Genomic DNA, 16,984 nt, shown 5'->3' with positions numbered 1-16,984 from the left:
CCACAACAGTATCTCAGACCTGCCTGGTGTGTTCCTTGTTCTTCATGATGCTCTCTGTGCTTTAAATAGACCTCTGAGACTATCACAGTGCAGGTGCATTTATACGGAGACTTGATTACACACAGGTGGATTCTATTTATCATCATTAGTCATTTAGGTCAACATTGGATCATTCAGAGATCCTCACTGAACTTCTGGAGAGAGTTTGCTGCACTGAAAGTAAAGGGGCTGAATAATTTTGCACGCCCAATTTTTCAGTTTTTTATTTGTTAAAAGAGTTTGAAATATCCAATAAATTTCGTTCCACTTCATGATTGTGTCCCACGTGTTGTTGATTCTTCACAAACAATTACAGTTTTATATCTTTATGTTTGAAGCCTGAAATGTGGCAAAAGATGTTCAAGGGGGCCGAATACTTTCGCAAGGCACTGTATGTATGCTTTTTTTTGATACACTAAAGTGTCATAAAATTGTGTGTTTTACCATAATTCTTAACAGTGCAACTAAGTTTATATTTAATACCCAAGGAACTTCTACTATACTTTTTAATTCAATTTAATTCATTTTTATTTGTATAGCGCTTTTAACAATGAACATTGTCTCAAAGCAGCTTTACACAGATAATGTGGTGATTAAAAGTGAATATGTTCTTTATAAGTAAGTTTGTCCCTGATGAGCAAGCTGGTGGCGACTGTGGCAAGGAAAAACTCCCCGAGATGGCATAAGGAAGAAACCTTGAGAGGAACCAGACTCAAGAGGGAACCCATCCTGATCTGGGTTGCACCGAATGTCCATGTATAGCAGATATATGATGTTGCGGGGTGCAGTGATGTTCAGAAGCAAAAAGTAGTCCTGAGTCAATGTAGCAGACTGTTGACATTAACTACAGTCCAATCCATCCTCAAAAGTGCCCGTTATTACTCCGGCATTTCATGGAACCACCCAAGGCGTTGATGAGAAACCTTCCCAAGCTGCACAGAGTGGCCTCCAGTCGAAGAGAACACTATCCAGAGGCAGGCCTGGACGAAGTGGGAAGATCCACAGAGGGGAGAGGGGCAGGAACAGTGGTCACTGGAGCCTCAGGAGCATGTTTAGCTCGACAAAGAGAAAGAGAGAGAGAGAGAGAGAGAGAGAGCGAGAGAGAGAGAGAAAAGGGGTGACAGGAAGAGAAGGATTATTTAGTGTTTTTATTGTTGAATTAAAGTTAATATAACTGTGCAGTTTGGACTCCGGCTAGACTCGCTATGGCAGCATAACTAAACGGGAGAAGTCAAGTCAAGTAAAGTCAAGTTTATTTGTATAGCGCTTTTCACAACAGACATTGTCTCAAAGCAGCTTTCAGAAATCAACAGTCAAGGTTAATGGTGTGCATTTATCCCTGATGAGCAAGCCATGGCGAATGAAGGAGAACCAGAAGGTAACACCCACATGAGGGATCTCTGGGATAAGAGACGACCCACCACACCACCGTCAACAAACCTGAGTGAACGTGTGAGAGTGAGGGGACGACAGCATACAAATATCCTAGTTCACCAAACACTCTTTATCCATGCTCCCTTCAGATCTGCACCTTTACCAAAGAAAAAATATACTGATAAAAGGCTTGCCTAAATAAATGTGTTTTCAACCTCGACTTAAACACTGAGACTGTGTCTGAGTCCCAAACACTGATTGGAAGGTTGTTCCATAACTGTGGGGCTTTATAAGATAAAGATCTGCCCCCTGCTGTAGTTTTCATTATTTGAGGAACCAACAGATAGCCTGCAATTTTTGATCTAAGTAGGCGTGGAAGATCATACTGGTACAGAAGTTCACTCAGATACTGCGGTGCGAGACTGTTTTGTGCTTTATACGTCAGTAGTAGTATTTTATAATCAATGTGAGATTTGATTGGGAGCAGTGTAGACTGATTAAAACAGGAGTGATGTGGTCATATTTCCTAGATCTCGTTGCTGCTGCATTCTGAACTAACTGAAGCTTATTTATGCACTTACTCGAACACCCAGACAGTAAATCGTTACAGTAGTCTAATCTATAAGTAACAAAAGCATGAACAAATTTTTCTGTATCCTGTAACGACATCATATTTCTAATTTTAGCAATATTTCTAAGGTGAAAGAAGGCGATCCTGGTAATATTATTCACAAGAGCTTCAAAGGAAAGACTATGGTCAATAATAACACCAAGGTCTTTGACAGCCGTACACGCTAAAACAGAAACACCATCCAGAGATGCTACGTAATCGGAAAGTTTACTTATAGCTGCATGTGGTCCTAGTAAAAGTACTTCCGTCTTATCTGAGTTAAGCAGAAGAAAGTTATCAAGCATCCACTGTCTAATGTCCTTTACACACTCCTCAACATCCTTAAGCTGATCTCTCTCATCTGGCTTTGGTGAAATATACAACTGTGTATCATCAGCATAGCAATCGAAGCGAATACCATGTTTATGTATAATTTCACCCAGAGGCAGCAGATATAAAGAGAAAAGCAGTGGGCCTAAGACAGATCCTTGAGGAACACCAAACTTTACCTCAGAGAGTGTGGAGAACTTACCATTTACATCAACAAACTGATAGCAATCAGTCAAATAAGACCTAAGCCAAGAGAGAGCTGTTCCCTTTATTCCTACAACGTTCTCAAGTCTAGCAAGCAGTATAGTGTTATCCATGGTGTCAAAAGCTGCACTAAGGTCGAGCAAAACAAGTAAAGAGACCAAAACCCTGATCAGAGGCCAATAGAAGGTCATTTACCACCTTAACTAGCGCTGTCTCTGTGCTATGATGAGGCCTAAATCCTGACTGATACATTTAAAAAATGTTATTCATAAGTAGATGTGAGCATAACTGCTGTGCTACAACCTTTTCTAAAATTTTGTATATAAAGGGTAGATTTGATATTGGCTTGTAGTTGGACAGCTGACAAGGGTCAAGGTCAGCTTTCTTAATTAGGGGTTTAAAAACTGCCAGTTTGAAGGATCGAGGTACATAACCAGTGCTAATGGAAGAGTTTATTATTTTTAAAACAGGTTCAATTACCTCTGGAATTATCTGTTTCAAGAAACTTGTAGGCAAGGGATCGAGAATGCAGGTTGATGATTTTGATGAGGAAATTAACTAAATTAAGTCATTCTCATGAATAGGAGTGAAGCTTTGTAATTGATTGTCTGTTATAATTACACTGCTGTCTACAGGGTTACTTGTAAAATAATTTGGATTTATATTAACCGTCTGGATTTCTTGCCTGATGTTTTCAACTTCATCAAAAAAGTTCATGAAATTATTACTACCTATTGATGGTGTCCATGTTAGTGCAGTGCTTTTATTTCCTATTAATTTTGCTACCGTGCTGAACAAAAATCTAGGATTATGTTTGTTATTTTCTATGAGGGTGGAGAAATATGCTGATCTCGCAGCACTAAGAGATTTTCTATAATTTAGGAGGCTCTCATTTCATGCTATTTTAAATACTGTTAATTTTGTTTGATGCCATTTACGTTCAAATTTCTGAGTGGTCTGTTTTAAGGTGTGTGTATGATCATTATACCACTGTGCTTAATTTTTTCCATGACCATTTTGGTCTTAACTACATCATCTAGAGCAGGGGTCTTTAATCTTTTCCAGGAAGGGCCAGTGTGGGTGCAGGTTTTCATTCTAACCAATCAATGGTCACGCCTGATAGTCATTGAGAATGAAGATCATTAGATTTGAACAGGTAGAATTTGGTGTGGACTTGCTTGGTTGGAATAAAAACCTGCACCCACACTGGCCCTTTCTGGAAAAGATTGGAAACCTCTGATCTAGAGTATAACGTAACGTTGATTCTAGGTATTCAGTGGCCCAGTCGAGCTCTGCGGGGTCAGATGGAAATCTATCTAATATTGTAATTTCTGGAAGATTATTGATAAAACGCGCTGCTGTAACTGACGTGAAAGTACGCTTAACACGGTAACGTGGTGAGGTAGTAATGCAATGACTGAGGCAGATTTTAAAAGAGATAAGATAATGGTCTGAAATAGCTTCAGACTGTGGATTTGTGACTATTTTTTTATTTTGAATCCAAATGTTAACAAATCAAGAGTGTGTCCACCATTATGAGTGGGTCCTATAACATTCTGATTAATACCAACAATCTAGAATGGACACAACTGCTCCTCTTCAGGAGTCTTCCTGATTCTTAAAATGAATATTAAAGTCACCAACAATTAATTCTTTGTCTAAAGAAGTAGCTAAATTTGTAATGAAATCTGCAAATTCTATGAGAAAATCAGAGTTGGGCCCTGGGGGTCTATAAATAATAATTAGTGGAATTGACTGACTGGATCTGCTTTTAGACACTGAATATTTTATGTTGGTGTAAAGAACTTCAAATGTTTTACATTTGTGTTTAGTCTTTTGTGTGATGCTTAGATTATTAATATAAATAGCTGCGACTCCACCTCCTCTGCCATTTAGACAGGGTTGGTGTATGTAACTATACCCAGGAGGACTTGCTTCATTTAATGCTACATATTCATTCGGTTTAATCCAAGTTTCTGTCAAACACATTATTTTAAATTCCTGGTCGGTAATAATTTTGTTTATAGTAAGCGCTTTTGATGTGAGATCTAATATTCAACAATCCTATCTTTAGATCAGTGGTGCTGGTTGTGCGTTCAGTCCTATTTAATTTAATGTTAATCAGGTCACTTAAACAGACTTTCTGAGAATTTCTAGATTTTGGTTTCGCTCGGGGTACAGACACAGTCTCAATATCGTGTATCCTGAATGATGACTCTGTGCACCTAGCAGACGGTTGGTTTAGCCTGTCTGTCTGCTCCCTGGCCTTGGCTCTGGACAGTCACTTGTTAACTAGTGCTGTTCTGAGACTATGACCTATACTACAAGAAATGAGAGCAGCAACTTCCCGAGTGGGATGGATACCGACCCGCCCTAACAGGCCAGCCTTGCCCTCAAAATTGCTTCAATTATTTATGAAACCCGCATTGTTTTTGGAGCACCACTCGGACATCCAGTAGTTCAGCGACCATAACCTGCTGTAGGCTACATCGCCACGTCGCATTGGGATGGGGCCTGAGCATAATACTGCATCGGACATTGCCTTCGCTAATTTACACACCTCTATAATATTACTCTTAATAACCTCTGACTGTCGAAAGCGTATATCATTAGCTCCTGTGTGAAAAACTTAAATCTTAGAGAACATGTGCTTTCCTAAGAATCTAAGCTGACCTGCTATATCCGGCACCCTGGCTCCTGGTATACACATAACCTGTGCTGCTGGTGCCCCTAAAAGTCTAGCTAATTTCACGTGCCTCAGAATAGAGTCTCCTAAAACCAGAGCTTTTTCAAGGTTTTTAGCGGGTGCTTCACTAAGGAGAGCAAACCTGTTTGACACATAAAGCGGAGAGGAATGGTGCTCCCGTGGGTGAGCCTTAGCGTTAGATGCAGGAAATCAGACGATATCCCTAATTAGCAAGCCAATGGTGACTGTGAAAAACTCCCTAAAATGGCATGAGGAAGAAACCTTGAAAGGAACCAAACTCAAAAGAGAGTTGCACTCCCACCATCACCATCCCAAACAGCACTGTGGCTGGAGTGATGTCATTTCTATGATCTATCATCTGTTAATATATGTTAATGGACATTAGACATTAGACAAATCATTAAGAGACTATAAAAGACAGTCGAGACTGCTGAAAATATTATTGGTGATAATCAGTGTTGGGTAAAGTAAAAGTTTTCCCTTTAAACTTTCACTTACTATGCTTTATTTTTTTTATTAATCTCTCTCTCTCTCTCTCCATGCAGACCTTGTGATATTTTCTCCGGCTCTTACTTAATGCTGCAGTACATCCTCGATGACTTAAAACGTCACTTCTTACACTATTATGTGCAAAAAGGTTTTTTGCACATAAATAAAGAGGAGATTGCAAAAAGTATTTGAGTATTTAAGATTTTACTTAGGAAAGTAATGAAGTTAAGTAATGAAGTTTAACTTTTTTTGGAATTAGGATTGTAAATCACATTTTCTGTTTATTATATATTACTTTCACTGCTGCCACATTTTCATTTCACTACTTTCCATTTGCACATATCTGATGAAGCATTGTGAATAAACCTTTTTGCTATTATTATTATTATTATTTATGTGGAAAGTGAAGTGTGCAGTGGTAATGACAGACTGGTTCAAGGTGGAGGTTGGATTGCATCAAGAATCGGTTTTGAGCCCTTTCCTGTTTGCAGTGGTGATAGACAGGTTGACGGATGAGGTCAGACAGGAGTCTCCATGGACTATAACATTCGCGGATGATATTGTGATTTGTGGTGAGAGAAGGGAGCAGGTTGAAAAGGGGTGAAGGTATGCGCTGTAGAAAAGGGGAATGAAAGTCAGTAGGAGTACATGTGTGAATGAGAGGGAGGGCAGTTAAGGGGTGCAGTTGCAGGAAGAGGAGATGTTGAAGGTTGATCAGTTACGGTACCTGGGGTTAACAGTGTAAAATAATGGAAAATGTGTTAGAGAAGTTAAGAAAAGAACGCAGGCAGGGTGGAGTGGGTAGAGAAGATGGACAGGGGTAATTTGAGATAGAAGGGTATCTGCAAGAGTGAATGAGAAAGTTTATAGGACTGTGGTGAGAATTGTTATGTTGTATGGTTTAGAGACAGTGGCATTGACTAAAAGACTGAGGTGGAGCTGGAGGTAGCAGAGCTGAAGATGCTGAGATTAGGAGTAACGAGGATGGACAGGATTAGAAACAAGTTTATTAAAGGAACCATGCATGTAGGACGTTTTGGAGACATGGTGCATCTCTTTTATGTTTGTCAAATCGTGTTGTCAGTCTTTTTTCGGATATCCTTGTGCCATTGTCTTCTGACTTTTGAGTTTCTCTGTTAGTTTCTCTTTAAACCTTGCATTAAAGATTTGCCCTTGCTTGTGTTTTGCATCAAGAAATTATTTATGTGTTCGACTATAATGTGTCCAAGTCTCTTGACGTCTTGGAGAATGGAAATGGGAAATAAATACTAAGAGTTTTATTTTCTAAACATTATAAATTAATTTACAAGTGTTAAACACTACTTTGTTTTAGGATTGGTTGTTGTATTGAAGACTCTGCCTTCAGAGCAGGGGACAAGATGGCCTTAAGTACAGCAAGGGCCAAACTTTCCGGAGCCATCAGAGAGTTGAAGTGAGCACACGCCAAGAGAATCCACAGTGCTCCCCCCAACGACCAGGTGCTCCGTCTAACCACGGCTGAAGTGAGGAAAACAATGCAGCGTTGAACAAAGGAAGTCTGCTGGACCAGACAACATTACTGGCAGAGTGCTCAGGGAATTAACAGCTAGCAGATGTCTTTACTGACATCTTCAGCATCTTTCCGAGCAGCGCCGTCGTTCGTACATGCCTCAAGACAACAACCATCGTTCCCAAGCTAAAAAAATCTTCAGTCTCCTGCCTCAATGACTATCATCCCGTTGTACTCACACCCATCATGATAAGAGGCTCGTCATGAGGCTTATCAAGATCCAGCTACCCCCCTTACTGGACTCCATGCAGTTTGCGTATCGTCTGAACTGTTCCATGGACGATACCATTGCCACAAACCCTACCTCTGGCCCTTACAGTACGAACGAATGCTGTTCATAGACTTCAGTTCAGCATTCAACACCATCATCCCTTAGCATCTGATTGAGAAGCTGAGAGAGGAGGTGCAGCAGCTAACAGCTTGGTGTAGAGCCAACAACCTGTCTCTGAACGTTGACAAAACTAAAGAGATGGTGATGGTGATAAACATGATGACTTTAGGAGAGCACAGAGCAGCCGTTCTCCACTAAACATTAATGGATCCTCAGTGGAGATTATCAATAGCACTACATTCCTTGGTGTTCATCTGGCAGAGAACTTTACCTGGTCACTCAAAGCCAACTCCATCAGAAACAAAGCCCAGCAGTGTCTCAACTGATTGAGAAGGCTGAGGAAAGCCGATCTTCCTCCCCCATCCTGACCATGTTCTACAGAGGGACCACTGAGAGCATCCTAAGCAACTGCATCACTGCCTGGTTTTGAAAAAGCACCATCTCAGATTGCAAGATGTTAAAGAGGATAGTGAGGACAGCCTAGAAGATTATTGCAGTCTCTCTTCCCTCTTTCAAAGACATATACACCACACGCTGCATCCTCAAAACCAACAGCCTTGTGGACGACCCCACACGCCCCTCACACACACACTCTTCACCCTCCTACCATCAGGGAAGTGGTTCCGAAGCATTCAGGCCCTCACTGAACTAAAGCAAACTTACACACACACACACACACACTGTGTTACTGAACTCTACAGCCTGAATTCAGCACACACTCAAAACTCATTTTAATTCAGACACATCCATGTCTTCAGCACCACATATTATATTATAATCATATTATATTATTTACATGCTGTTTTGCACACCTGTTGATTGCTGCTCTTGCTGTTTTTTGCACAACATTGTGTTTGTTTACAAGTACACTCATTCACAGTTCTCTTTGGCACATGATGCAATTTATGTAGCTAGGAAAAATCTACTATAGTTCTTAGCTCTGTGTTCTGTATGTAGCTCTATGAAGTGTGAAGTAGCTCTATGTTGGTTTATTTAGCACAAGGGTTCAGGTACCCTCATTTCACTGTGTACTGCATCAGGTAAATATGGCTGAATCTTTTTTTATTTGTATTTTATATAACCGATGCTGTTCCTGTCAAAAACAGCCTTAGTTATGGGGTTATGTGCTAAATCATAAATGTTTTAAAGTGGCCACTGATAAGATGGGCTTCACACTAGTTCTCTAAACACACATTCCTATGTTGTCTGTTCAATGTCCATGGGATCTTTAAGAGGAAGCATGATGCTGCTCCTAAGAAGGGGGGAGTAAACAATTGTGGTATGCTCTATAAGTTAGCTCTGTTGTATTTACATTGTGTTATGTTTTACATAGTTTACCTAAGGAACATGTTTACCTTCAGGTTTAGGCAAAACTTTTTGCTAATTTTCAACAGTGGGGTGATAACAATAATACACCTTTGAATTGCAATAATTCCAGGGAGTTCTTTTTAATAAATCTCTAAAAGAATCTCTCTGTTACTGGTGGTACACTGTAAAAAAAAAAAGGATTTGTTGACACAACTTGACTTAGTCAAGTCATCTTGTTGCATTAACTCAGTTAAGTTTAGCATACATTAGGTGTTAAGTTCACTCAACTTTTATTCATTTGTTGAAATTATTGAGCCAATGTACTGAATCAATTAATAAGCATTTAAAATCTTTAGTTAAGTCAACTAAAAAACCTATTGGTAAAACACAATTTTTCATGTTTTCACAACAATAGATCTAGTCTAATTGACATAAAATAGTAATTTTTCCTCAACATAACTGTTTGCGTTTACTGGACTTCATTGGTTTGACAAGTAGTTCTGGATATCTAACCAGATTTTTTAATGAAATCAACACAACTGCAAAATTCAAACTCTCAGCATTTATTTTTTAAACAGATACATTGCATCCAAAAACACAGACATGAAGAATTCTCTTGCAAGGATATAAAACACTAGACAAGAAAAACCTTCACATATACACAGCTCACACAAACAGGGGCAAACTTCTGTATGCACAGACCCATCCTAGAGCCAAAATAGTACAAATAACTCTCCTTGTCATCAGATATATTCATTGCAAAAACAAGTCTACATGAATAATTCACAATAAGCTGTGTTAAACTTCACATTAAACTGTTCAAAAACTTCAATTCCCAATCATTGAAAAAAACAAAGGAAAGAGGAAGCAGTACAAGCTAACAAGAAAACAGTCAGTTTAAAAATATTTCAAGAATACCAATTTCCCACTTAAATCAATGAGATCTAAAAACAACAATGCTCTTAAACTTTAAACCAGTACAACGATTAAACAGTAGCAAGATGGAAAAAAGGTTTTGTTTGTTTTCTCTCTTATCACAGCAACTTGGTTTTCAAAGAGTCTGATCCAACTCAAATAAACAGCCGCTGTATCAATTCAAAAGTGAATTTTAGTTCCTTTGGGTAGTCAAGATTTAATGCGTACACCAGGCCCATCAGGTTCAGAAATGCATTAGGTATATCAGTCAGGTGACGCATTACCACTTATTCCTCAATTACCAGGGCAACGTCATTGTAGAATGCTGGGAGAGGTTCCATCACATGTTCCACAACCAGATGAATTCCAATCACCACACCCTGGATCACATCCTCTTCACAGTCACTGGGCTTTATAGAATGTAAACAAAACAAGGTATTATTACTTAAAAGCAATTACACAAATATAGTCCCAGTCCCCTGCAAATTGAAAGATCTAATGTTCAATTTTCCCTGGTTTTGCCTTACATGTTTTAGCTTACCTCACATATCTATCGCATGTACCATGGCAGACCTAGCAATGCTGCTGTCCTCATCTTTTGGTTTGTTGTCTGTAAAATATAATGGTTAAAGTACCAGCTTTATTCTTTCAATCCTTTGTTTTTCTTTATCATTTCTCCCCCTCCCTCGTTCTTTAATGCTTTTAAAAAAATTACTTTTTTTTTAATTTGCACATTTACACTTGTATACTTTTATTGTAAATAAATTGACAATGATGTGTGCAACAACAGGTGCTTGTTAACTTTTTTTTAACCAAAATAAGATTTAATAGTGGATGTAACATGCTCATGCCACTTAATTCAGGGGTGTCCAATCCTGCTCCTAGAGAGGAAAAATGTATTGTAGAGTTTAACTCCAACCTGGTTCAAGACACCTGGAAGTTTGAAGTGATCCTGAACACCTTGATTAGCAGATTTGGTGTGTTTAATTGGGGTTGAAGCTAAACTCTGCAGGATCTTGGCTCGCCAGGAGCAGGATTGAGTATCCATGCCTTAAATTCATTGGGGATGTAACAACAATTTAAAGATTTTAAAGGATAGTTTACCAAAGATAATTGTCATTTACTCACCAACATGCCACTCCAAACATTCATTCCATAAAATTAAAATTAATAGTGGCTAGGCTGTTCAGCTCTAAAAAGCAAAGAATTCTGTAAAAGTAGTGGATCACTCATGTTGCCATTTTTTAAATTTTTTTTTAAGATAACTTTGTGTAATAAACTGATCATATCAGTTTTTATGTTACCATGACATAATATCAAACCTCAGTTGTTCTTGTGTCACAACATTTGATCAAAAGAACTAATGAGTTTTGATATTAATCTAGTAGCTAATACAAACTTTATTCTAAACAAAGACAAGTATGTTTTCATCATACAAAGAGAATGTATGTTTTCAGAAGACTTGGAATATGACACACAAATCGTATAGGTTACTTTTTAGACACAGTCATTGTATGAAAAGATGTCACTCTCACTAGTTTTATGATTCATAGAATAAAAAACGTAATAGAGGTTTGGACAAACATAAAAGTGAGTAAATGATCACAGAATTGTAATTTTGGGGAGAGAAAGACTGCTTTAAAATAGACTTACATCCTTATCAAGGCTCTGCAGTATTGACGTCATTTCTGGAATGTCCTCATAACACTTTGACCTGAATAACTGTATCAGCTTCGAGGGATGACCATCTAGGCCTTCAAAAAAGGACTTGCTCAGGTCTTTTGACACAAACCTGGTGAATTCTTTGCTCATCTATAAGAACAAAAATGCCAGAGTCTTAGTGGCAGTCTTTAACAGTACTAAATTAAAACATCATGCAGGATGTTAAAACATTTTCATTTTACTCAACATGACAGAAGTGGTCATATAATCTTAGGATTTTAAGTTTGCCCATATATTCTGGGCAAACGTATATTATATATTCATATAACAGAACAGCAAAACTTATATAGCCGAAGATTTTCTGATAAATTCAAAGCACATAGGTCAACACAATTGACCTGTCTCTCTGTGAAAAGTGCTGGCCATCGAACTTTCATTTGTGACACTGGTGGCTCCTCCTCAACGTCTTGTCTTCTCAAAGAAAACGTGCTGCTTAGCTTGTAATGTGTAATTAGGGCACGCTGGTTGGGTGAGGAAAATCTACAAATCTTGCAACACCACCTCATTGATATGGAGTTGTGGTTGTGTTACATTAATGCAAGATCAACACGCAAGTTAGCTATACAGAAGACACACCGTTTGCACGTGCTCAGATGTATGTCGTTTTAATTTTTACATTTTAATTTTTAAAAATTAACGATCGTTAAAGAAACATAAGCATTGTTTTTATAATATAAAAACAAATTTAAACTAAATGTTGTTGCAACCATGTATAAATAAAAATGCATATTTCTCATTAAACACACATATGGCGTGTCGGCGGTGCTTAAAATATTACTGACCATTTGGTGTTTCTTTGATGAAAACGATAATGTCATCTGATTAAGAACACGGTAAAAATTCACTTATATGTATTCTGTTTTATCTGTTTATCAACATTAACTTACTATAGTCAAAGACGACTTCTCTTTCTGCTCACTTCTCGACAGCAGCTCGCTGTCTAGCGAGCACAATTTTAGTAATGCCGGTTCGCGAACGTATCATTACATCCAGAGTCAGATCCATAGTCGTTTTTTTCGGACAGTTCGTTTCAATTAACCGATTAAAAAAAACGGTTCACCAGTTCTTTTACCTCCTCAAGTAACGAAGTTGTTTCTATCGTCCTATGAAAATACAATTAAAGACATTTAAATAAACAAACATAACTTCAGTTAAATAATTATTTTATTATATTATCGTTATCTTGGAAAAGCACCCATAGTGTTCTGATGGGCAAACAGATTTTTTCTTATAGTCTTATAAATTGAGCCAGTCTCCATTACCTTTTTACAGAGACGAGGATTAAGCTAATAAAGCTTAAACTAGAACATGCTCAGCACAGCAGGTCTCAATTCAGTGAACTGTATTCAGAATTAATGAAGTTCGCAACATGTGATTGACTAAAATCAAAACTGGAGCAATCCAGAAAAGTACTGGATTGGAAAAGGCACGTGTGTCAGGAGTTTTTATTTTATATATAATGAAGATATCATGAAAAATCTGATTGTTACAAAACATTAATCTGAGACAATGTCTGGTCATTTTCTTTCTCCCCCTGTTTGAGGGCCACCTGCTAAACTCAGGTGGCCATTTATGCTGACTGCATTCATCTTGATGGCAAGGTAGCCAGACAAGCTATTGTAAAACAGTTATGGCCATTCATACTGATGACTGGCTATTCAAACAGGCAAGAGTGTGCCCAACAACACACACACACACACACACACACACACACACACACACAAACACACACACACACACACACACACACACACACACACACACATTTCCAAGCGTTTATCTTATAAAAACAAACAAACAAATCATATAAAACTGTAATACTGTGATATATTGTAAATCACAGATATAAAATTGGTACAGATTTTTGATCCACAAGCAAATCACCAAGTCACTGTCATCACTCCGTGCCAGAATATTTTCCTCATCTCTGCTTCATGCAATAACCAATAAAACCAATAAAATCTTTTAGTCAATGCCACTGTCTATAAACCATACAGCATAGCAGGTCACATCCTATCCACTTCCTGCTTTACCATCTCCACATCATCCAACCTTCTCTCTCTCTCTCTCTCTCTCTCTCTCTCTCTCTCTCTCTCTCTCTCTCTCTTATTTTTCTCATTCATCAGATGATCAAAATACTCCCTCCACCTTCTCACCACACTCTACTCACTAGTCAACACATTCTGACCTCTTCCCTGAATCTCATACTACAGTCTTCCTATTTTAGTTTTTACCATCTTATTCTTCTTTTACTCTCCTCTTCTTCTTTAACTCCAAAACCATCCTACAGACCATCATCCGATGCTGCAGGTTGCATCTCCTACATAGAACGTAGTCCACCTGTGTGCACCTACCTCCACTCTTATACGTCACCCTCCTCCTTAAAATACATATTCACCACCGCCATTTCCATCCTTTTAGCAAAATCTACCACCATCTGCCCTTCCACATTCCTCTCCTTAAGGCCATACCTACCCATCACCTCCTCATCACCTCTGTTCCCGTCACCAACATGGCCATTAAAGTCTGCCCCAATCACTAATCGTTCATTCCTAGGTAGACCATCTACCACTTAATTTAACTCATTCCAGAATTTTTCCTTCTACTTCATTTCACAGCCCACTTGTGGAGCATAAGTATCTTCACCTCACTACACTCTTACTGTAAACTATGCATTGTACGTACAATAAATTTAATTGCTCATACTATGTTTGAAATTCATTTGTGAAAACTGATTTGTTTATTGATTATAAATTATATATTTAACCCACAGTAAGAAGCAGTTGTTATTATTAATGTGACATTGTATGGTTAAACATTTCTAGGATTTTTTATTATCAGGTTTTTCCCCGCAATAATGGATGAAGAGCACTTGTCTTTAAGGCACTGAATTAATTATCTGCCTTAAAATACATGTATTTATTTTGAGCTTAATTATTTTTAAAACTGATAACTTAGAATTGGGTGGTTTTTGCAGCTGCATGTCACTGTTTAGAATGCAAAGCCAATAATGAAAGGCTGGTATAGATCTCTTAATTACTTGCATCTCTGTCACACACTATTATACTATGTCTCTCTGTCACACACACACACACACACACACACACACACACACACACACACACACACACACACACACACAGAAAGACTAATCATATATATATATATATATATATATATATATATATGATATGATATATATAGATATATATGATATGATATACAGTGAGGAAAATAAGTATTTGAACACCCTGCTCTTTTGCAAGTTCTCCCACTTAGAAATCATGGAGGGGTCTGAAATTGTCATCGTAGGTGCATGTCCACTGTGAGAGACATAATCTAAAAAAAAAATCCAGAAATCACAAAATATGATTTTGAAACTATTTATTTGTATGATACAGCTGCAAATAAGTATTTGAACACCTGTCTATCAGCTAGAATTCTGACCCTCAAAGACCTGTTAGTCTGCCTTTAAAATGTCCACCTCCACTACATTTATTATCCTAAATTAGATGCACCCGTTTGAGGTCGTTAGCTGCATAAAGACACCTGTCCACCCCATACAATCAGTAAGAATCCAACTACTAACATGGCCAAGACCAAAGAGCTGTCCAAAAACACTAGAGACAAAATTGTACACTTCCACAAGGCTGGAAAGGGCTACGGGGAAATTGCCAAGCAGCTTGGTGAAAAAAGGTCCACTGTTGGAGCAAACATTAGAAAATGGAAGAAGCTAAACATGACTGTCAATCTCCCTCGGACTGGGGCTCCATGCAAGATCTCACCTCGTGGGGTCTCAATGATCCTCAGGAAGGTGAGAAATCAGCCCAGAACTACATAGGAGGAGCTGGTCAATGACCTGAAAAGAGCTGGGACCACCGTTTCCAAGGTTACTGTTGGTAATACACTAAGACGTCATGGTTTGAAATCATGCATGGCACTGAAGGTTCCCCTGCTTAAACCAGCACATGTCCAGGCACGTCTTAAGTTTGCCAATGACCATTTGGATGATCCAGAGGAGTCATGGGAGAAAGTCATGTGGTCAGATGAGACCAAAATAGAACTTTTGGGTCATAATTCCACTAAACGTGTTTGGAGGAAGAAGAATGATGAGTACCATCCCAAGAACACCATCCCTACTGTAAAGCATGGGGGTGGTAGCATAATGCTTTGGGGGTGTTTTTCTGCACATGGGACAGGGCGACTGCACTGTATTAAGGAGAGGATGACCGGGGCCATGTATTGCGAGATTTTGGGGAACAACCTCCTTCCCTCAGAGCATTGAAGATGGGTCGAGGCTGGGTCTTCCAACATGACAATGACCCGAAGCACACAGCCAGGATAACCAAGGAGTGGCTCTGTAAGAAGCATATCGAGGTTCTGGCATGGCCTAGCCAGTCTCCAGACCTAAACCCAATAGAGAATCTTTGGAGGGAGCTCAAACTCTGTGTTTCTCAGCGACAGGCCAGAAACCTGACTGATCTAGAGAAGATCTGTGTGGAGGAGTGGACCAAAATCCCTCCTGCAGTGTGTGCAAACCTGGTGAAAAACTACAGGAAACGTTAACAAACAACGTTTGACCTCTGTAATTGCAAACAAAGGCTCCTGTACCAAATATTAACATTGACTTTCTCAGGTGTTCAAATACTTATTTGCAGCTGTATCATACAAATAAATAGTTAAAAAATCATACATTGTGAGTTCTGGATTTTTTTTTTTTAGATTACGTCTCTCAAAGTGGACATGCACCTACGATGACAATTTCAGACCCCTCCATGATTTCTAAGTGGGAGAACTTGCAAAATAGCAGGGTGTTCAAATACTTATTTTCCTCACTGTATATGATATGAGATATCATCTCTCTCTCTCTCTCTCTCTCTCTCTCTCTCTCTCTCTCTCACACACACACACACACAAACAAACTTACCATGAGAGCAATCTTTGATTGTGTATAAAAGAGACTTTATAACTAGTGTATAAAAGAGACTTTGACAGTGTGTGATAGAGATTTTGATTTTATAACAGGGAGATTTAGTGTCACAACTAAGCCAGAAAATAAGTCATTTATAAACTCCAACATATATTCTATCATTGCACTAAAAACAGCTTGAAGCTTGAAGACTCTGATCATAAGATATTAGGAAAGAATTTACCACCAGCTGTTACTCAGTACTGTGATGAGGCTTTATTCCGGATGTGCGAGCTGCTATAATCATAGAAATAAAAGAGAGGATTAATTTTAAACTGCATTAAGAGAGTTTAAATATACTACTATAATCTAAATAAAAAATTAAGTAGTACTTCAATTCACTTCTGGGTAAGGCTAAAGAATGTTTATTATTATTATTTTTAAATCTTGATAACCCTTCCCATCATCATCTATCACCTGCCATCATTATAGATACA

The sequence above is a fragment of the Silurus aristotelis genome, assembly GCF_946808225.1.
Source record: "Silurus aristotelis genome assembly, chromosome: 11".
Lineage (NCBI taxonomy): Eukaryota > Metazoa > Chordata > Actinopteri > Siluriformes > Siluridae > Silurus > Silurus aristotelis.
Note: the sequence above shows the minus strand (reverse complement) of the source record.